At 39.2% G+C, this 22,957-nt stretch overlaps 1 protein-coding gene and 1 non-coding gene across 3 annotated transcripts in view; both read left to right on the forward strand.

The window, feature by feature from the left end:
* Positions 1-22,957, forward strand: part of GPC6 (glypican 6) — a 1,006,549-nt gene that overhangs the window by 474,913 nt on the left and 508,679 nt on the right. The window lies entirely within an intron of this gene.
* On the forward strand, positions 18,587-18,690 carry LOC123818982. The gene has a single exon (XR_006785746.1). It is a non-coding gene; the product is annotated as a U6 spliceosomal RNA (small nuclear RNA).

Raw genomic sequence — 22,957 nt, forward strand, 5'->3', positions numbered from 1 at the left:
CCGTATTTGACAGGCCGGACTCTGAAGTTTCAGCTGAATAGGTGATAAGAAATTGAATCTAAAACCCTGGAAAATTAGGTCAGCCAGCCAGGTAAAAACAAAGTTTAATAAGCAGCAGATGCCATTTGGTCCAATTCTGCTAGGTTTTTGCCATGCAAAAAAAAATTATACGCAGTGCAAATTATGCACTTGCGTTACCCTGAAGGGCTAGATGCTGTTACCACTGTGGCACCTCCTATGACACGAGCGCACCTGGAGGCGGGCCAGAAGGTCACTGGGAATGTGCGCAGATGGCATCGCATCAGCTGCCCTTTCGCGCTGACATGGATGTAATAGCAAGAGGTATAGTTTTATGTGCAAAAAGTGAGAAATCTACACAGCCTGTCTTAGGATATTTTATCATTTCATGCCCCACTGTGGAACACTTAATCTGATACTAAACTCTGTCCTTTCTCTTTGACGAGCAGTCTGCCCCATAGTGATTCACATTCACAAAGGGATCGCGCCCTCAAGCAAATGGGTCTGTCTCCGCTTACCAAGAAATTTTATTAAATCTCCATCTCTTAAAACGTTTTTGGGTTTATATAGTTCAGGCACATGGGGTAAAGTCAGGAATGCTATAGCTGTGTTACTTATATAAAAAAGTTTGTCTTTATGAAATAAATCCCCCCTAATTTAATACTCTCCCAAATCTGAGCAATTTATGGGATATCTATGTATCTATAGATAGAGACATATCCAATAAATATATAAATATATAATATAAATGAATATATGGTAAAAGCTAGTACATTTACTGTTTTCTGAAAAGTCCAATTTTATTTTTAGGCATGAAGAAGATCTATAACTACATAAAGATCTGTAACAACATAAAATAATCCTCACATTTGTTTTTGACTTTCACTTAAGATAAAGACTGCTATTCTGAGGTACATGAAATTACCCAATCAGCAATAACACTTGCTACCATGTCACATATCAGCACAGGAAAGCATCGGTCTAAACCTCAAGGGGAAGTATGAGGAGCGTGCCAAGTGGTGAAGAAAGCAGCGTAGTCCACACACGGCGAGGCCCCTGGGGGTCAGACAGCCTGAGTCTCAGATTCGCTCTGTGGCTCTGTGGCTCTGTGCCCCAGGTTCCTCTGTGGGAGATAAGGACAGAACTGCCCACTGTAGCACAGCTATGAGGATCACAGACCACATACGTACAGCATCATGTGTAAAACTTAGCTCTAAGTCGAAGTTCGAGCTTGCTCCATCAAGAATCCTTCATAGTCATGATTCTATATCATGAACTGTGTTGGGTATGGATTGGGATACTTAGATTTGTGAGGCCTCATTGCTGTCTCAAAGAAGTCACTGTTGAGTGGGGAAAAATCACCTTTCTCAACATGTGTTTACTGGACACTTGCTACATGTGCTGGGCGGTGCCCTGGGTGCCGTGGGTACCCAGTGAACAAGAAAGACCGGGCCCTTCTGCTCGTGGGCCTTATGTCCCGGTTTCTTTATTTCGTATCCATTAACACAAATGACAACTTACAGTGGCTATTACCACGACTCCACCAAGTAATGCTGGCTCTATCCTTCAAGGATGTATTCATTATACTTTAAGCAAAAATGTTAGAAAGGCATTTCTTACTAACGAGTGCAAATTAACTCTGAAAAAATAACTTGATGTAAGATTGTCCATGAATATATATTTAGTAATTGCATGTAATTTTTTGAAACATAAATTTTCTCTTAGAGTATGTGGCACTGCTCCTTTGTGATGAATGTATTATGGAATTTAACCAAAAAAAAAAAAAAACCAAACAAACAAACTGAGGCTATTCTGAATGGAAGGTGGGCATGTCTGATCAGTTTGCATTAAAATATAGAGTTCTCATTGAGCCTTTTATTAAGGATTGACTCGAACGTATTTGAGAACACGGCATCTCTGGGGCAGAGAAATTACGCCGACTTCACTGACCTCTAGCTCATCATAAACAGCATCCAGAGGAGCAAAGGAAAGGCCCCTTGAGTAGAAATGAGTGACGTGACTAGAAGACTGTATGGTGTATGAAGCGGGTGACCTCGAGCAAACATCAAGAGGGTTATGTGTAATGTTATGCTTTCAGGAGAGCATTTATGGGGAACTGGAATTGTGCAAATCTCTGCGAGAATGTGGCCTATAAAATATTATGTTTTAGCAAGTTAGCCCATCTGTAAGCAATGTGCATGAAATATGTTTCGTTAAAATCAAGGAAATCAAATTCGAAGTGTGCACTGAAGGTTACCCTATCAGCATGGACGTCAGCCTGCAAACTGGATGCAGCCATTCCCCCTCTTTTATATTTTAACATTTGTCAGTATTATGGAACATTGCTTCTATTCGTGAACCCGTCTGCCAGTGCCACAAGGCTGTATTATTTTAACACGTTTTGAGTCATTTGACAGACAGGATAGGATAAGGATAGACTGGATTGGTAAACTTATTCAGATAACATGCATCGGTGTTAAACTCACCTCAAGTCAGAGCAGAGAAATTCTGAATGGCATTTTTTTTAATTGACCGGCAGAAAAAAAAATCTGAAAAGGTCTAATAAAAAGTGTTGAGACTTATTTGGGGAAACAATGATTTGCACAGTAAACATTTGTAGTGTTTGCTTTCCAGGACTGAATAGCAGAGCCAGTATGGTTGTGCCGTGTTGTCTCTGGGCTGGGTATTTTAGACAGTAAGATCATTGAGAACAGATTATCCTTATTTATGGCATAGGCCGGGTCTCCACTAGCTGTGGGTGAGTCAAACTAAACATGAAGAGCAGACTTAAAGAAAACCAAAGGATACACAAACCGATACAGCCTCCTAAAATATATACAATAGTCACATTTACTTTCCAAAGGTGGTGAAAAATGAGTTTGACTCTTTCTGAATGATTTTCAACTTCAGGCACTGTTTGGTTGGCTTTTCAATCAGACACTGTTCAGATGCCTGTCTCCTGAAGCAGGTGGTATATGCTGTCTCCTCCTGACACGTCCCACTCTTCAGGGACATCTCGGACGACAGGCCTCTGTTACCTGGTGCTGCTCCCCATTCCTGGTAGGTGCCCGAGGGCAGCAGCATCCAGGGATGCAAGGCTCTCTTACCTGTCCAAGCTAAAAAGAAGAGAAAATTGAAATGTTGACCAAAAGGGAGATAGATTTCTAATCCGTTTTATCGCTTCGTGGTGCTTTCTGTGAGAGTTCAGTTGGACAGTCTTGTAAGTTTTGTAACTGTTGTAGTCATAGAAATCTGCAAGAGGTGGAAACATAGACGAACAAAGGCAACGTCCTTCCTTGACCCTCTTCTGCAAACACAGTTTCATTTCTCCAGCTGCCATGTAAGTGGGCTGCGTGCTGACCAAATGCATCCGTTGGTAATTTCACATCTTGGAATTCTACATCCTTCTATGTTTAATAACCTTCTTACTTCCTGATAGTCTGTTCTATCTTTTCTTCACTCCTTGAATGAATGAATGAATGAATGAATGAATGAGTAGGGTGATTTGCATAGGTTTTAGTAGGGAGGTACACATTCTAAAATTATCATCATCTCAGCTGTGTGGCTGATCATTTGTCTCTCAATAGAGAGTTACTTAGGAGACTACATTTTCAATTTCCACTTAATTTTATTTTAGTTTCATTTTTGTTATTGATTACGACAGTTCCCGTTGCATCCTAAATAAAGAGGGTAGAAGAGAAATTTAAATAGCACACGTTTATCATCATACTGTCTACACACTGCCTTCTACTGTCTTCTGCTGTCCTGTCGTTTCTAAAATAAGGAAACTTTTTTTTATGTTTCCTTTCCCTGTGTTTTGTTTTGCTTTGTTTTCTAACCACCTAAGCTTTTTGGATGTGGATAACTGATAACTGGCAATTATTTCGACCACTGGTAACTTTGAAACTTCCAGAATAAAACTTCTATGTCTAATTGTCAAAAAAAAGAAAACATGAAATAATTTTGATAGGAGAAGGAAACTGGATGAAATGAAAATAATAGATCTGATAGAGAAAGCCCAGTGATTTAATAAATGTATCTCTAGTAGACAACAGAAACTCCTGAGAGAGAATAAGAATGTATAGTATAATAGAAGAAAACTTGTTCTGAATATATATGTATGTATACACACACACACATTATATATATGAGTTTAGCAGTGTCTGCATAAGAAACATCCAAACTTGTTGTGAGTTTTTATGAGATTATTTGAACCAAATTAATAACCATTTCAAGGAAGAAAGATCCCAATGCCTTGAGAAAATGTTCTGGAGAGTGACAGTTTCTCAGCTTACTTTATACGTTACAGTGAAGGGAGGATGCCTGAGGGGGGTTACATGAAGTCCATGGGTGGTAGGTTAGCGAGGCAGGGGAAAGAAAAGCAGGGAATCCTCTGAGACTGGGTGAGGAGTGAAATGGAGAGCCAAATACTTCCGCTGCATGGGTGTGCACAGCATGGGCATCAGCTAACACGGACAGCACATAGAGATGCTGTTCGGGGAGCGAGACAACCAGGAGGGACTCTGTGGTCCACTCTGGCGGGTAATGGGGCCCTAGGGCTCTGGAGAAAGGGGTTACCCTGACATCCCAGAGGTGTGTATTGTACATGCACAATGACAATAGACTGGCTCAGTTATGGCAAAGACTGACCTTTGTCAAGGAAGATACAGGCCTGGGACATGACTACTACCACAACCTCCTTTTAGTGAAGAGATTTTCATTTCAGACCATCCTGTGTGGTCATTTTGGTCTCTGAGTTGGTAAGGCCGCCCTGCAGGCCTCCCCTGAGCTTGTCAGGGTTAGCATGGGGCCCCTTTTGCGTCCACAATAACTAAGAGTTTTATCTACTGCAGGCTAAGCTTTTATTATCACTTATTTAGTGATCACGGTGCCCATGATATTTTAAAAGATGTGATTCTGCATGAACCATGAAACAAAGGCTCCAGAGTTTGAATTTAGCTTACTTGAATTAATACTGAGATTATTGAACCCATCCTAGAGAAGATTCTTCCACTTTTACTTCCTAATTTGCATTTGATTTTTTTATAGCAAGGAAATAATGAAGCTTAAAGAGGAGATACAATGTCAGAAAATATTTGCAAATCATTTTTCTGATAAAGGATTTGTATACAGACTATATAAAGAACTCTTACACTTTAAAATAAAATGACAGAGAACTCAATTGAAAAATGGACAGAAGATTAAGTAGTCTTTTCCCCCCCAAAGAATGTATACAAATGGCCAACATAAGAGATGTTCAGCATTATTATCCAATGGTACAATGTATGTCAAAACAACAGTGAGAGACCCCTTTTTACTTATTAAGATTGCCATTGTAGAAGAGGAAAAATAATGTGTTTTTTCCTCTTACCTTTCTAAATTCTTCTGGGTGGACTAATAATCAAATTAACATTAAACGTATTGACAGGAGAAAATTACCAAATTTATTATGTATGTACATACAGTGGTGCCATAAGGATACGGGACCCCAGGACAAATGGGGACATTAAGTCATCTATGCCATTTTGAGATGAGGAAAGTGGGGAGGGGCTGGGTTGTGGTTTGAGAATTCAGGGCACGAAGGCAATTCATATGGAGATGGAAAAGCAAAAGTTTAGTAACTACATGTTTGCTGGGCCGTCTTTAACAGTGGGGCACAGAGAGGACTTGAATCAGATGGGCCCTGCTAGGTTCTTACCTATCACGTTTGGTTCTCGTTAATCCTGCAGAGGTCGCCGTCAAAAAAATTTGAGCACAGGTCACATGTATCTGAGAGACATTCATTACTAGTCTGTGCTGAAATGTGGAAAAATTAAAAATACTGAAAATTTGCATTTATTATATTTATATAATAAAATACATGGCTTGTGTGGCTCAGTGGATTGAGTGCCAGCCTGTGAACCAAAAGGTAACTGGTTCAATTCCTTGTCAGGGTACATACATGCCTGGGTTGTGAGCCAGGTCCCCAGTAGGGGGCACACGAGAGGCAATTATGCACTGATGTTTCTCCCCCTCTCCTTCTCCCTTCCTTCCCCTCTCTCTAAAAATAAATAAATAAAATCCTTAAAAAATAAAAATAAAATACATGATTTTTATTTCTTTTCAGTTACAATCTAGAAATTATTAAACAAAGCAATATAAAAACATAAAGAATAATTTTTTTTCTTCTTCAATAGCAGAAACATAGATATTCCTAAAAAATACAACCAAAATTGTCTTTAACATTAATAATCAGAATCTTCAATAGTTGGCTTTGCAAAACATTTGTAACAGTCATCACAAACAATATCGGGATACTCAAGGCATAAATACTTTCCACAATACTGGCAAAAATATTTTGGTAAGCAACTCATTTCAGATGCCTAACACCTAACACATCTCACGAAACATGTGTTACAACCAAACTGACAGCTTCAACATTATGCCTTAACATTAGTCACGTGCAAACATGCAGCTAGTCATGAACTTGAACCTACATACCTGATATATGTAACAGTATTTAAGAAAAGAGTTTGTTTGTATGTCTCATATCAGCCACAACCTCCGCAGGGTTAAACTGTCTTTATCTGTGATGATAACTCCCATTCTGGAGCTGGTCTTCCATCTAAATTCTTTTAGGCACTTGAGGGAAGGTCAAATTTCCTTCTGAGTCTTCTGTTTCTTAAAACTAAGCAGCTTAAAGTAATCAACATTCCAAAGGACATATTTTGGGGTAGAAAACTCTGCTTCCCCTCACAATAATCAAAAAGACAAATAATAAGTTTTAGCAAGGACATGGTGAAATCGGAAACCTCACACATTGCTGGTGGGATATAAAGTGGTACAACTGCTGTGAAAAAGTTTCACAGTTCCTCAAAAATTGTACACAGAATTATTATCTGACTCAGCAAGTCAACTCTTAGATATGTATCTTCAAGTCCCGCCTGCCCTGACCAGTGTTGGCTGAGTTGGTTGGGCATTGATCCCAGTCAGGGCAGATGCCTGGGTTGTAGGTTCGGTCCCTACTCAGAGGACAACTGATTGATGTTTCCCCCTCACACTGACATTTCTCCCTCCCTTCTGCTCTCCCTAAAAATAAATAAATAAAGTCTTAAAAAAAAGAGTCTCTACCCCCATCGGTAAAGAATCTGCCCCCAAAACCATGGGTCTTCTGTATATGCAGATCCTATCAACTCATGAGAAACCATGCATTCTCCCTGGACAATCATCCTAGTTTCCAAATATTTCTAGGCAGTTTCTCATCTCAAACCCTACCCAGTCTGGGCTCTTCCATTTATGGTCTGTGTGGTGTTACCATATCCCTTCCACTCTCGGAATCTCAGTGACCGAGAGAACAGTCAGTTCTTCCTAGCGGTGCTCTTGTGAGGATGAATTGATACAGCAGTAGGTGGGGGGGAGTTGCCATTTCGAACAATTACATGAGCTTTCCATGGAAGTTATTATCAGTGCTTAATCCATCATTCTTTATTTGATGTAAAAGTAACAGCCACACAAGTCCATATGGAGAATAAGACCAGGAAAAACAATCAGGGCATCTAAGATAATCTAAGGACTGATGAGGCTTCACAATAATTTAAAGTTAAAGCCCTATGAGTTGTGAGGGCACAGCTTTCAAAGGTGTTGCTGCTAGGTTATCGAGAAACAGAATGATATTCTAACTAATCATAGACTAAATCTATACTTATATTTACCAATAATGACAATAATTAGCACATATAGTGAATCCCATGTACTAGTCTGTATTCTAAATGCTTTACTTATATAGCTAACATTTTACTCTCTAGGCTTCTTTCAGTTGAATGGCCTCTCTGTAAGGCCATTTAATAACAGGTTACTACTGAACCGTGTAGTGCACGGGAAGGTGTGTAGCATACATTACACATACAATATCAATCATGCATATTCTGTTACCACTGCTAATTCTAAGCCATCTATTTCTCCAGGAGGCATATGCATTTGCATATACTGAAAAGAAGAAACAGAGCGCTGCTTCCCCCCATCTTTTGTAACATTTATTTATGTTCAAATACAACTTATCTGCCAATTAAATGTGGTCCAGTGGCTGAGTTGCTAGTTTTCACTGAGTTCCCTCATTCATTCCCCTTTTATCCAAGCCAAGTGCCATTTAATGTATGGCTTCTTTTCTCTCCCTGCAGCATAAGCTTCTTAGAAAATAAATGAGGCTATAAGTCCCCATTCAGCCTTGCTTAGTCCTGTTGCCTCTAATGGAGGATTTGAATCTTGTCAGTCATTCCCCAGGCCTCTCCTGCGGGCCGTAATGTCTCTATCCATGTCTTTGCCTTTATCCATTTTTTTCTGTGTAGAAAATTCTAAAGGTGTTTTTGTAGGGATCATGATATTAGAGCAGCCACATGTTTTTAATCAGAATCAGTCTCTTAAAACCCTGCGGAATTCGTGCTCACTTTGGCCACCACGAGGTCACTTGGAAAAGAGCTGAGGCTCCGCTCAGTTGTCAGCCGCCTGCTCTGTTCCAAGGGCGTGTTCATGGGCCTCCGCCCCCTGGTGTCCCCGCTGAGTGTGCGTGTGGAGCGGTCGGGTCAGCAATCCGCGTGTAACTTTTCCCCTTGGCACACTTTCTGATCTGGGCAAATGGTGACAGGGGGTCTTGTTTAAATTCCTGTAGACAGAGCTGATATACAGTGTTAGAATTCTTAGCTAACAAGGGATACTGCCAAATGATAAAATATTAATTCTATTACTTTGTATGCAGATATGTGAGAACTGGAAGCAATTACCCTGACTCTAATTGCTTCATAGATGAATACAATTATGATGTTACACTCATTCTGTCTGTATTCTCAGCATAAAATAGCATCCACACAAGACAGTCAGAAATTTCATTTAAAAGTAAACCTTACCAATGTAAAATATATTAAGGCAATAAACCAAGAGATTAAACTTTCATAAACAGTAAGAACTCATTGTTTTGTAAATGAGTGTATAATAATATCTCTGCAGCTCAAATGAAACCATAAAACTGACTTCAGGCCTCACTTTTTTTCCGAAAACTTTTGATTTATCTTTTTAATCTGTTCTTCGCATTGTATGGCAATTAAACATTGAAAATGGGCTCTCGTCTTCTTGCCACATTGCTCTTCTCCCATTTCACTTCTGTCATTTCTTTTATAATGACAAGCAATTTAGAAGAGCAAGAAACAATTAGAATGTAAGTAGCTCCTGCTGTTACAGGTGTTTTCTACTAATGAATAAAAATGACTGGGATTATAGAAAGGTGGGCTTTCAGGAAAGATCTTTTCGAGGGGTTAGAAGATAAAGATCTGTGGGCAAAAAATTCAGAAGTTAACCACAGATTTCTAAGCACTATTTATGTCAGGTAATTTGATAAGATAGGGGTTGGTCTTTGGATGGACCCGTATTCTTAGGTTGGCCAAATGAACTTGCATGTCAAACACACAGGTTCTCAAACTCCCAGTGCATCACAGTCACCTGGAGAGCTTGTTAGAACTCACACCCCTGGTGGCACTGGTTCGGGAGGGCTGGAGTGAAGCCAAGAATTTGTATTTTAACAAGTCCGGGGACCACACATGGCGAAGCCCTGGTCTAATAGGAGGCAATGAACGACATTTGCATTCCTTCAGCCCACTTCCCCTCAAGAAAAACTTCAAACGCTTGACAGGCACACTTTCAAGGTCATGATCACGACATCAGGATATGGTAGACTCAGGCACTAGTAGACTCACTCGGGATAAACAGATTGACGGATGATCACGTGACGCACCTAAGGCCATGCGGGCAAACCACTCTGGAAACCCAAGGGTGTTTTCTTTCAAATTTGGTGCTGTTCTCTCTTCTGGCAATTGTGTTCATCTGAGAGAAGTTTCTGGAACATTGACCATTCTCCTCGAGGTAACAGTTTCAGAAATTATAATTACAGTTTTAATTACAAGTCCGATTTAATGCAGAGCAGATGGGTGGCTCAAACAGCAGAGTCGTCATGAAATCTGATGGGCCACTAAGACCAGCTTCACTCTCCTGAGCCCTGTCCTGTTTGTTTAAGACAACAAGGGCCAAGCGATCTGTTTGTTGCTTGTAAAACCTCACCTCCTTCCAATGTTAATAATTTATTCAGCAAAGCGAGACTCATCTAGGTTCATGAGGTGGTAACATATACTTAATAGCTCTATCAGTATGTTGCAAAAAAAAAAAAAGAAACCTAAAATTAGAACACTTTCATCCTATTCTGTAATATTACACAAAATGTGTTTCTCATAAAAGATCACTCTTATGCTGTTCTGTATCTATTCCAGTCCTGGGAGGGGAGGGGCCGGGGAGGCTCCGAGTGAGTGTTAACAGGGACATGGAAAGGAAGAGGAAAAAAATGTTCTGTAAATTGCAAGAGTTAGCCTCATCTTTAAGCTATGCAGAGAATAACTTCTCAGTATGATGTGATTTCAGCAAGGGTCTTCTAGCCCAAACAATTCTCCCCCCAGGCAGCTGGCTGGGTAACTAAATTTCCTGTAACATGAACCCACGTCTTTCATTTGATAAGTGAAGTCATACCACCTATCAATAAATATAAGTGCTTCCCACCACCCAGGCTTTGAACTTAGGCATATTGGCAGTGAAGTGCATGTGATTACAAAGAACTTCTTCTGGCGAGCAGATTTTGTTCCAGAACCTAGGAGAGATATGAATTCACTTGACAAATATGTATTGAGCACCTACTGTGGGCCCGAAGCTCTTCTTGGAACATGAGCTTTCTTGGTGAACAAAGCCACACAAATGAGATGGCTGCCCTTTAGAATTTCCTGTGTGGGGCCAAAGTGGGGAGAGAATCGGGCAGTAGCAGCCTGACTGTAGAGAGCCCAAAGTGGAAGCAAGGGCAGGGTTAGGAGGCCTTCACAGTGGGCAGGGGAGAGATGATGGAGGCTTCCATTATGGTGGGTCACTGTGAAGCTAGAGGGCAGCGGTTGGTTGAATTCTATAGAAAGGACCAACCGCAGCACCTGCCAACAGACAAGCTAGAGGTTGTGAGCGTTGCAGAACAGGAGAACGTGTGAAAACAAAGCTAGCAGAAGTGCATCCATTCCAAAGGGGAAGATGGATTATATGGGTTTACTATAGGGCCCCACAATTACAAAAAATTACCACATTTTGGACTACCCTGCACAATACCCCCTCCGCCTTCCTGCCCACTTCTTACAACCGGCTGTATTGGAACTAACTGTATCTCACCTAAGGCACCTTCCTCGTGCTGCCAAAAATATATCTAGTTCCCAGAATGAGCCACCATGTACCTTTCCATGTCTAATCCTGGGAATCAAGACAATACATTCGTAAGATGTGATTGATGGGTTAATGTTCTGTGTTTTCATGAAGACTTCCTTTAAATTCTGTTTGCATGAGTAAAGGCTCTTTTTTAAAGTCTTACAATTTGGGGGGGTGGGGCTGATGTAAAATGGGGATATGTTTGGCTCTCACCCACTTTGAGGCACAATGAAAGATGCATTGGCATTGCTATCTCTGATTCACAAGCAAGATCTCCTCCCCCATCCGAGTGTCCCTTTGACAGCCTCTTTGCTGACCCCTGTCGAGGGCTGTCTGATGGCTTCTGGCGGAATCCAGAATAGTTGCACATACGTGCCCCTACTTCTCACGTCACCACTCCTTCCCGGCTCTGCTCTCTGTGTTGCTGTTTGTAAGCCCCGTGCAAGAGGTGACTTACGGCTGCCACTGCTGTCACCTCCCTCTGTGGAGTCCCCCGGACCCTGTTTCTTGGAGTTCACAGTGCTGCCCATTCCCCAGGTGGCGACTGGAGTTTCCTTCCCTCGGTGGTCACTGTGGTGGGGCCATGCTGGGATCACTTGAGCACTGATGACGTCACTCTCCCTATCTCATTGGTCCCCTTTGGCTCTTGGGTCTTAGAGAAACTTCAGGTCTTGCTACGTCTCTAGGGGGAAGGAAAAGGAGCTGCCCAACATTTACTTATATCTCCTTCTGTTCCTCTACCTTCGATCTCTTCCTTCCAGCCAGACTCCTGGCTTTTCCCAGACACCCATCCACAACAGTCTTATTGAAGATGGCGTGTCCTCCTTGCCTAAGCTTATCACCTCATTCTAGTAGCTAACCGTTGCACTAATCCGGTACCGCCACACTCTGCATCCCTGGGTAGGTTCAGCTGCCACTCACAGGACCAGTCTATTTTTGCCTGAAGTAAGAAAAACAATGTGATTTTTTTTTTTGTATAAACAGCTTCGGACTAGACTCCTGAATGCTGCAGTGAATTAGTTTCGCTCTGTTTTCATCTGACCGCGTATCTACGTGAAAGGGAGTCCTGCCCCCCCACCCCCACTCCCGACCTTGAGTTGTGGGTTGCCCTGTATTTCCACGCTGACCCACATGGAATAATAGGGGTTGAAGCCTGTGATAACCTGAAACGGACTTGGAATGGCTTCAGTCTTAGGTTTAAGGCTGTGTTTGAATGCAACTCTTGTTTCTTTCTTAGGAGGCCCATGAGTGCTAGGGCGGGCTTTGAAATTCAGATCAAGGGAGGTGACCTTTCCTCCTGGGAGAGCTAAGGCTTGTTGATAAGTCCTTATTGTGAAAGCTTTCAGGGGGTGACTTATAATTAAACCACAAAAAAACAAAGGACACTAAAGAAATGTGATGGACCTGACTAAACCTCTTGAAATCAAATTCGAAAGTAATGTCCAAAGTCCAAAGTCAAGTGCACGATATTGAGTATCGTGGAAGTATTTAGCTCTTGGGGAAAACTTCAGCCTGAATCTGACAAACACCCCCGCAGGATTTATAACAAAAGCCAAGATTTGCTTCAGTTGTTTCACTCATCTTATTCGGAGACATACACACATTTTCCTCCTTGTAACATATATGGTAAGAAGAGTTTATAACGAATTTGTTTAATGCTGTATCTGTTTGACTGCGTGGTTATATTCAAACCAGTTCAGAAGCCTCCACTTTCCACGTGCAGTGAAGATTTATGTTTTTGACTTTGAAGTCAACAACTGTGTATCATTTAATGCCAAATCAAATGCAACATAAAGCTACCTTGTATTCATTTAAATGAATTTGCAGATTTATGGCACCGCCCCAGAGAACTAAGGAAAGGACAATCACAGCAGATAAGGAAGGAAAATGAAGTAAATATCTGGGAATTAATCACTCGTAAGGTTAAGGTCTATTCTCAAAAAGACTCGGGAGCAATTTATTCTACAATCAATTTGCAAACACCCGGAGTGTAACAGAGTGGCAGGCAGCCTGCACCGCTCAAAACCAAGCCTTGCCAAACGAAACTAATTTCCCTCTTTGACAAAGTGACTGGTCCTATAGACTAGAGGACCCACTGGTTACAGCCCACTTTGACCTTTGCGCTATAATCAATGCTGTTTCACGTGGAATGGTCATTTAAAACTTGCAAAAAATGGCTTGGGTGGAATAATCAGGTAGATATTGAACTGGTTGGGGAAAATGCTCTTAGGCTTGGTCAGTAAATAGCATGAGGGCAAGTTTGTGGTTACTTAGAAGTTTCCCACAGGTTTGATTGTGGGTCTGATTTTTTTTAAACATGTGGTTTCATGAAAAAATATAAAACATGTTCAGAGACCTGAAGCAGAATGAACTTTATTGTAATATTTTTTCCAGAATCTCTGTAAGAGGACTGGGAATCAAAGTGCGTTTCAACAAATTAGAAGTGTAATCAGAATTAATCGGGAAGGAATTACACAGCGATTAATGCTTATATATGTGTATGTATTAGTGTATGTATATACATTACATATACATTATGCATTATATATACACACACAGAGTTGGTACAAATAATGCCCCATATTTATTACAAAACCATAAGCATGTAATTCCATAACATAACACTATTACACTCAAGCACACCATATGATATTTTAAGTCATATGACATTAAAACTATGAATTATTACAACCATATTATTATCCTACCAACCACACTCACTTAGGCAAGCCTTACTTCTGCCAGACTACATAAACACACACACACACACACACACACACACACACACACGATGAAAACACCACTAGGTCTCAAAAATGCAAAATGTAAACATAAGATTTCTCTGTGTACATCAGTATCAACTCCTGTCACTGCCTCTTACACTGCATCTCTGCCCAAAACCACACTTGCATTTGCAAGGTTTCAGGTGCATCTGAGTGGACCTTGGCACCAACAATGTCATTTGATTACTCAGAAAGCATAGGCTTCTTATACATTCATTGAAGGGGTGTTACGTTTAGGCCTCAGTCGCTGAAATATCATGAACAACAAAATATCACAGTAAAGATGTACATAGCCCTGGCTGGTGTAGCTCAGTGGATTGAGCGCGGGCTGCAAACCAAAGCATCGCAGGTTCGATTCCCAGTCAGGGCACATGCCTGGGTTGCAGGCCATGGCCCCCAGCAACCGCACACTGATGTTTCTCTCTCTCTCTCTCTTTCTCCCTCCCTCCCCTCTCTAAAAATAAATTAAACAAAAAAAGATATACATAGCCTAAGTATAGGGTATCTGGTAGTCGATCAACACAAGAGAAAATAAAGCATACACAATTTTGACAGCCTTGCCAAACGAAACTAATTTCCCTCTTTGACAAAGTGACTGATCCTATAGACTAGAAGACCCACTGGTTACAGCTCAGTCTGACCTTAATTCCATTCAGCTACCTTTTTGACCAGGGAATATCACACAAAGACTAATATATTTCATCTTTTTTGTCACCAAAGCATAGATGTATTTTTGCCATTCTCAATGAAAATGCTTCGGAAGACCTCATGGAGCTGCTAGGATGAGAAAAATAATGTCCATCTCTTACACACCAAGATAGATCTTAAATAGATAATAATGGCCATAGTATTAGCAAGTGTTTTTGTTCTTGAGAAAGAATCAATAATAGCTGACAATTACATAGTACTTACTACACACCATTCTCATCATGACTGTGTATCCCATGTAATCTTCACAGCATCCTGTGGAAAAAATTCTATTATAATGTCCATTTTACAGATGAGACACTAAGAGGAACTGGCTTGTGCCTACAGCTCAGCTTCCTATAAAACCAAGAGAAGTCCGTTTGCCAGTAATTGCTAATAACGTATCTTTCCAATTATGCCATGATATGCGTCCAGTCCAATCCACAGGCTGTACTCTGGCTACCCACACACCCTCCTCTATGGGATCGCTTTAGAAAATACCCCCGCGGCCACTGGACTCCAATTCCTCTGCACAGAGCAGGAAGAATATAGATCGGTAGCTCCTGTGCCTTAGTCAGAGACAGCTTTCACCGCATCAGTTTAACGCTACCCAAATAGAAGAAAAAGTATGTAATGATTATTCTAAGAGTTACTAAAAGTTAACGTCTTTGAAATAATCTAACCAACATTCTCTAATTTTGCGTAGCATCTGTGGAGAACATAGCCTCATATTTTCTCGTATTTACTTTTAGCAGAAGTTTGTTTAAAATACCTTTCAAGTGCATTATTGAATGAAAGCAAAGTGGGCCTGCTAAATGTTTGATTTGAATATGTAATTGATTATAATTGTTTCATTTCAAAAGCCTTATTTAATTCATAAAATACAGTAAGGATAATCAGTCATGACTGATTTCAAAATGTCTTGAGGAAAATAGTTTTGCTATGATATTAAAAATAAACAAAAATTAGTAACCACAAAGTTCTCTTTTAGTGAAATAATATTTAGATTTTAAGAACTTTTTATAATTTAAATACATACTATATACACAAATTTAACTTTCTCACTTTACCAAAGAATTTTTGTAAAACATTTTAAAAAATGAACAAAACTGCCATCCTCCATTGCAAAATATGTGATTGTTTAAGAATTAAAATTAATATAAAAATGACAACGGGATATGTATTATCAGTATTATGTAAAGGAGTTTAAAATTATTACTTTTAAACTTGAATATTTTCCCTTTCACAATAGTTTTCAAATGATATCCTACAACTGAGTAATGCATTTTAGGATTATTCTTAATATGAAACTGCTTTTGGATTTTCCTCCTCATTTCCTTATGAGGAGGTGACTAGAGGCAGAAATACTTCTTGATAACGAGAAGGCAGTGGCAGGAGAACTGCGTGAAGCCTTCTGTAAGGTTTCCTTGTTGCCCTTACACAAATAGCCTGTAGTCCTGGTCCTTTTCTTCATATTTAGATAGTACCTACTCTTGATTTATTTCATTGATTAAAGTTCTTTGACTTTTATTTCTAGAAAAATGTTAAGCTGGTATCTACATAACATTCATAAAGCACCTTATGTTTTATCTCTTGATTTTGATTTCTATTAGGCATTTATTTGAAATGGAAACCTGTAAATACTTTATGCTTCAACTTTACGCTTAAGGATCCAAGTACTGGCAGTTATACTAAGTCATTGGTATTCTCAACCTGGTCAGCCTGAATTTACCATTTGAGCGCATTAGGTATAATTGAAACAAAATTAGAATCATTAGCCAATGGAGTTTTTGTCACGTGTAGTAAAATAATGATATTCTCCGCTTTCCCTCTTCCTCCTTTTGGAACTGACTTTTGGGGCCCACATAATTCGACACCTTTGGCAAACTGAGCCAGAATTTGGCTTGGAAAAACACAAAAGCTACACTGGCAAATGGTCTGCTAAGTGACCCATGAACAAAAGCGAGATTGGGTTGCCCTTTGAAATAAACCCATTTGAATTTTATTATCTCCAGAGCACCCTGTGTCTCTAATCTTGTGAAAGGTTAGCATTCTATCCATCAGAGCAAGATTAGAGTGCTGGTTGATGTCTGCTCTTGATGATAACTGAATGCAGCAGTTGAAGCTGGGGGAAGATTCATTATTTCCCTTAGCAGTTCAAAGACAGGCGGGGAATGGGCGAGGAGGGTTTCGCATTACAGCACAAGGCACGTATTCCCAGGTCCGGGTGTTTTGAACAGATGAAACCCAAACCAAAGGACAGCTACTCGGAGAAGCTGTGCAGAGCTCCCCAAATAAGTCCCCCCGGAGCAGAGTGTGTTATGATTACCCTCAATAGAGATTACCACTTTTTAATACTAACATAGATACCTTCTTGCTGATTGTTTTGGGGAAGTTTTTATGATACACAATAGAATAAAAATAGGAATAATATTATATTTCTATATAACATGGCTAACAATGAACAAATGTTATAAAACGTCAATTAACGTGTAAAATATAAGTAATAAGCCTATGGTATGAATAACTTTTATTTTCTAAATAGTCAACTGAATGACTACTTTTGGGGACTTTTATGTATGATGTATATAATTCAGAAGATGAAATATAAATAATTTGAATGATACCCATGAATCAAAATAAGCATATACCTTATATATGATTTAATTTGATTGTAACATTATGATAAATAAGGTGCATGCATTCAACATTGTAGAATATTGGCTCTCAATAATTGATACTTTACAAAATGGTTAAAAATGATGGTTTTCATTTATCACACTCTAAGTGATTGAGGTTATGAAAGTAAAACTGCTATCATACAGCATGACATTAATGAATAAAATATTTTTGAGAACAATCTTCTAACTGACTGGCCAAGTAAATTCTGTGTTAAGCAAATTCATATCAACATTAAATGAATCCATTTGCATCTATCTTGATAATACTATACTCCCCTATACACAGATATCTAACGTTTATTCACCTCAAGTATGCGATGGCCTTTGCATTAAGGCATCTGCGAGGCCAGGTAGGCTGATGTCCATTTCCCTCTGAAAGAGTGAAGGCATCCAGGGACCTCCGAGGCCTGCCCTGGGGAGGCTGCCGTTCTAGCCCTGCCCAGCAAGCTGGAGCAAACCGTGAGAGGAGACTGAAAGGTTCCTTGACTTCTGTCACGTTGTTTGTCGTTGTCAAGTATTGATAGGAGCATTCTTGGAATTACACAGCTGACAAGTGTTCTACTGCTAATGTGCATCAAATCCCCACCAGAATCTCTATTGATAAAATGACTTTAAACTCAGAGAAGCCTTGACATCTAAAGTCGATGTTCTTGTTTCTTTAGTTTGGGCTGCCATCTGTAGTAACAAACAACGGAATTTTGTTGAATACTAATTACATCAATTTGAGAAATCCTTTCCAGGTCTAACAATAAATAGAAATTATTTCTATTTTACAAAGCATTCATTTGAATGCCAAAAATGAAAACGTCCTTATCTCAGTGGATAATCACCTAACCTAACTGGCACTGTTGTTATTCTGTAGCCTGCACAATGTGCCTTAGAGACTACTACTTATTAGTTCTTTTTTAAAATAAGTCCTTTTTGCTTGTCACTGCGAACCTACTAGGTGTAGATTCAAGAGACTCAAATTCTATCTCAACTACTTTGTGGATGTATTCCATGATTTTGAGTAAATTCCTTATTTATTTTCTGCCCTTCTATGCATTTCTTGGTCTTAATTCTTGAATTTTTCTCTGTAGGTTTATTATATAAAGTAATTTCATTCCATTTAAATAGGCATTTCCCTTTGTAATTAAGCAGCATTTTTGTGTTTGTAAGATCTTTTTAGTGCTCACTTCGGCAGCACATATACTGAAATTGGAACGATACAGAGATTAGCATTGCCCCTGCGCAAGGATGACACTCAAATTCGTGAAGCTTTCCATGTTTTTAAAAAAAAGATCTTTTTAAATAAAAATAATATTTAATGGGTTTCCCAACTCTGAAAGCCATTTGTAGTCATTGTAAAAACTTTGGAAAATTAAGGTACAGAGGAGAAAATACAAATAAACCATAACTTTCTACTCATTGTAAAGCATTTTTGTACATATGTATCTATTTTTTATATTTTATACAAATTATATCTAGTTTGTATATTTATAATTTTTTTTTACAAAATTTAGATTTTACTGGATATATATATATATATATATATATACACACACACCTTTGTATCTGTTTTTGATTCTAGCATTTTCTGTCAAGTCTTAACATTTAAGGTAGATTTCCTGTGAGCCTGATGAAGTTTATGTCTCAAGACCTTGAATAGACCTTTTCCAAGGCCCTACAACTAATTGTGTCCTTTTAATTCTGTAGTATGTGTTAAAGAGGGTCCTCCAAACTGTACAAGTTCTGATCCTCACAAAACTGCTCGGGTCTGTGATTCCAGCACCTGCCAGCTCCAGTGCTTGGAAGTTACTTAACTTCTCCGTTCCTCTGCTTCCCCAGGTGTACGATTCAGGTGATGATGATAATGACAGGCTTGTTGACAAAATTAAACTGCTTAACATATGAGAAGCCCCTGGAATGACAGCTAATTCATGGTTTGTGTTTGCTCTTAACTTTTAAATATTCTTTAAGAATGATCATAACTCTACATTTTATAGTGTAAAAATATCCTTCTTTGGGAATTTTTTTATTTTTTTCTAATAGAAATAGAGGAGTATCTTTTATACAAAATTTTTACTTTATCTTTGCAGTTGAACTATTTCCTTTTATTAGTGTTTTTTTCCCTACTAAATAAAGCATCCTGTGTTTCACTTAAAAAAATGACTTCAGAATAAGTATAAAAAAGTTAACATTCTTCTTTTACAAAATGCAAAACAATTCAAAAATAAAGGTGAGGATAGCAGAATGTAGGAATATATTGTTATTCAATTTATTTTCTAAAACTCATACTTTGTATGGACTCTTGCTTTTATTTAGACATCTGTAGAGCAAAGTAAACTTAACCAGGACTTCAAACACGTTTTCAGTATTGCAGGTTTTTGATGGACCAGAAGGGACATAACAATTTTGTGTTAAATTAACATATAATACTTTCATTAAAGTACTTTTTATTTAATATGCTTTTATACCTCATCATTTCCCAATGTATTTAACTTCTTCTTTTTGTTGTTGTCTATATTCAGTGCTTAAATGATGCCTTAGTTAGACTACGGTAGGCAATCCCTTTCCCTTGGGCATTCATTAATTAGTTGGAGCATCATCAAAGCTTATTTCTCCTTCCCGAGCTGCACCCTTCCTTCCCCAGAAAGAACCGCTGTCCTGTAATCAGTAAAGCAGAGAGTGACTTGGGAGAGAGTGTTAGGTGGTGACAAAGGAAAAAAAGATGGAGGAGGAAGGAAAAGACAGTAGCATACTCTTATCCCCTGGGCCACTGCTAGCACTCCTCACACACCTCTCCACGCCTCTTTCATCAACACACTGCTCTCCTTGCAAGACCAGAGCACTGGTCGTCAACTTCGAGAAGAGAGAGAAGGGAAAATGCAAGGGAGAGTAGACTCAGGGTTCTCCTGGGTGTAACATGGCCCCTCCCTCCATCATTCTCTCTCCTCCCCCTGCCTGCATGGCCACCACCACTCACCGACGAAAATGAAACTATTGCAGAACAGAGGAACTGCAGTGGTTCTCAGTCTGGGCTGGGATCACAGGAGAGCTGGAAGATATACTGATACCTGGCTCCTACCCCCAGACACTAGGATTTAATTACTCTGGTGCTGATGGCAGCCTGTGCATCAGGTTTTTGTGAAGCTGTTTTAATGGGCAGCCAAGGGTGAGACCACTGACTTCTACAAAGAAAGGAGAAAATGTCATTTGGTGACTCCTCCTCACTCTTCTTAAGAACTTACATAATTTCTAGCTCCAATAACCCCAGGTTCTTGTCACCGACTGTTTGCCCCCAAACTAACTCTAGCCCCACGCCCTAGAGTTCGCCCTGGTGGCTGGGGCTGCAAAGGGTTGTCCACCCCTTGAACCAGCAAGTAGCTGGGTGAAGACACAGGGGGAGCTGGGCCAAGAGCTGGACTGGTGAACAGAGTAATACACCATCTATTATGTAAAGTAAACTTAATAGCTTTTTCAGTCAAGGAACACAAAAAAATTGGAAGTGATTTTATGGCCTATGGCTTAGGTGCCTATGGGTTAAACAGGCTTCCAGGCTTGTGGGTAATGTGGTCCCTGATAGAAAAATGGAAGCTGAGTCATGGGCAAGGCCCGTGTTGTCTGTAGGCCCAAGCAGAGGGGCTGTGCAATGACGGTGAACTCTGAGAGCGTCTCAGCTTTTAATTGCATCCGCATTGCTTAGGATGGAGCTGCAATGCAGCCTGCAGGCCCGGAACGGTTCTTTGCTTTGGCAGCAACCGTCAGCAAATTTCAAACTTAACGTATGATCCCCGGAATTAATAGTTTGTCTATACCACCTTGTGAACATAAATGGCCTAATCAGTCTTTCTTACTTTAAAAGATATCTTCAGAAGAAATAACCTCCTGAGAAATAAAACATTTATCAGTCTAATGTGTAAAGGATCACTAACTACAGAAAAAGTGTAACCTTGAGAAATGTGAATTCACGTTAACAATTCCTATAAATTGCATTACTGCTTCAAATCTCCCTCTGTCACCCCCACACACAGAGCTGCTTCCCAAATAACTTTCCTTTACACAGCTCAATGATACACCTGGTGCTGACAATTCTGCTAACATCTGGTCTCTTCCACTGACGCTGTTTTAATGCTATTACATTGAAGGAGTTTGGTGCAGGTATTGATTATTTTTAATGAACATTCATGATTGTAAAATGTAATTTGCCATTAAAAGATTTCTTAATGGGAAAGTCTAGTCGATTAGTAAAATACATTGGAAAAATATAAAGTGGTGATGTTCAAAATATAAAGTGGTGAGGGAAATAATGCATTATTATATCCTTGTCGGTTTTTTAAAATTTATTGGTTAAAAATAATTCTTCAGAACTGTTATGTTTCCACTTATTTGGATCTAATTTATAAGCATTTCCAACACACAATGGGAATAATACGATAAAAATAACATTTGGATGGATATATTGAACAATTTTGAATTATGTATTGTAGTATCCTTCACAGCTGATGCAGTTATTACTTTCTGCAAATAATTCTTTTAAATTTATGGCACATAATGTATTTGGTTGTAGAGCCTTGTAAGATGTTAAAAGCTAGTTTAAATTTCTACATTTATTAATTACCATTAAGAGAAAGTTAAAAAAGGAATTAAACAGTGTTTTACCTTAACCTCTATTAAAGTAGACTGTTATTGTTTTTCTTTTTCCATTTCTAACTATTTCACCTGCTAGGTTTACTGTGGGATTTTCTCCTTATGAAGCTCTCCAGAGACTCAGTAGACCACTACCCTAGAAAAACTTAGAGGTGTCTCCTTGAAAATCACTAGTCACCTAAATCTGCTAAATCATCGAAGTAAGTTAAGAAGTTACTTTCAGCCAGGAATGGTGTGGCTCAGTGGATTGAGCACTGGACTGCAAACCAAAGGGTTGCCAGTTCAATTCCTGGTCAAGGCACATGCCTGGGTTGTGGGGCCAGGTCCCCAGTAGGGGGCGCTTGAGAGGCAAACACATTGATGTTTTTTATCCCTTTCTTTCTCCTTCCCTTCCTCTCTGAAAATAAATAAATAAATAAATTCTTTTAAAAAAAGTAAATTTTCAAAAAAAATTTACTTTGGGATTTGAGTACCTCGCAGGGGAATATAAAGCAATAAACAGGCTGTCGAGCACATTTTAACATGTAACACAAACTAACAGAAGAAAGGAACTTTTACTTTACTACTTAGAGATGATAACAGAGTAATAATTAAATGTCTTCCTACCTACGTGAATTTAAAGGTCTAATTTGTTTTGTTAAATTAATCTTCAAACATTTCATTCAGGATTTTGACCCTTTATGCCAGGGATTGGCAACATTTTTCTGTAAAGGGCTGTATATTAAATATTGTGGACATTTTGTACCACGTAAAGTCTCTGAGGCATATCCTTCGTCATCATTGGGTTTTTTGTCTCATGATTTTATTCAAACATTTCATTGTGTAGGTGAATGTTACATGTATATTTGCTAATAACATAAACATTATTATAAAATGGTATATACAACATGATATATATGTACATATATC

This window comes from Phyllostomus hastatus, unplaced genomic scaffold (assembly GCF_019186645.2).
Source record: "Phyllostomus hastatus isolate PE091 unplaced genomic scaffold, TTU_PhHast_1.1 phas_contig_29, whole genome shotgun sequence".
Classification (NCBI taxonomy): domain Eukaryota; kingdom Metazoa; phylum Chordata; class Mammalia; order Chiroptera; family Phyllostomidae; genus Phyllostomus; species Phyllostomus hastatus.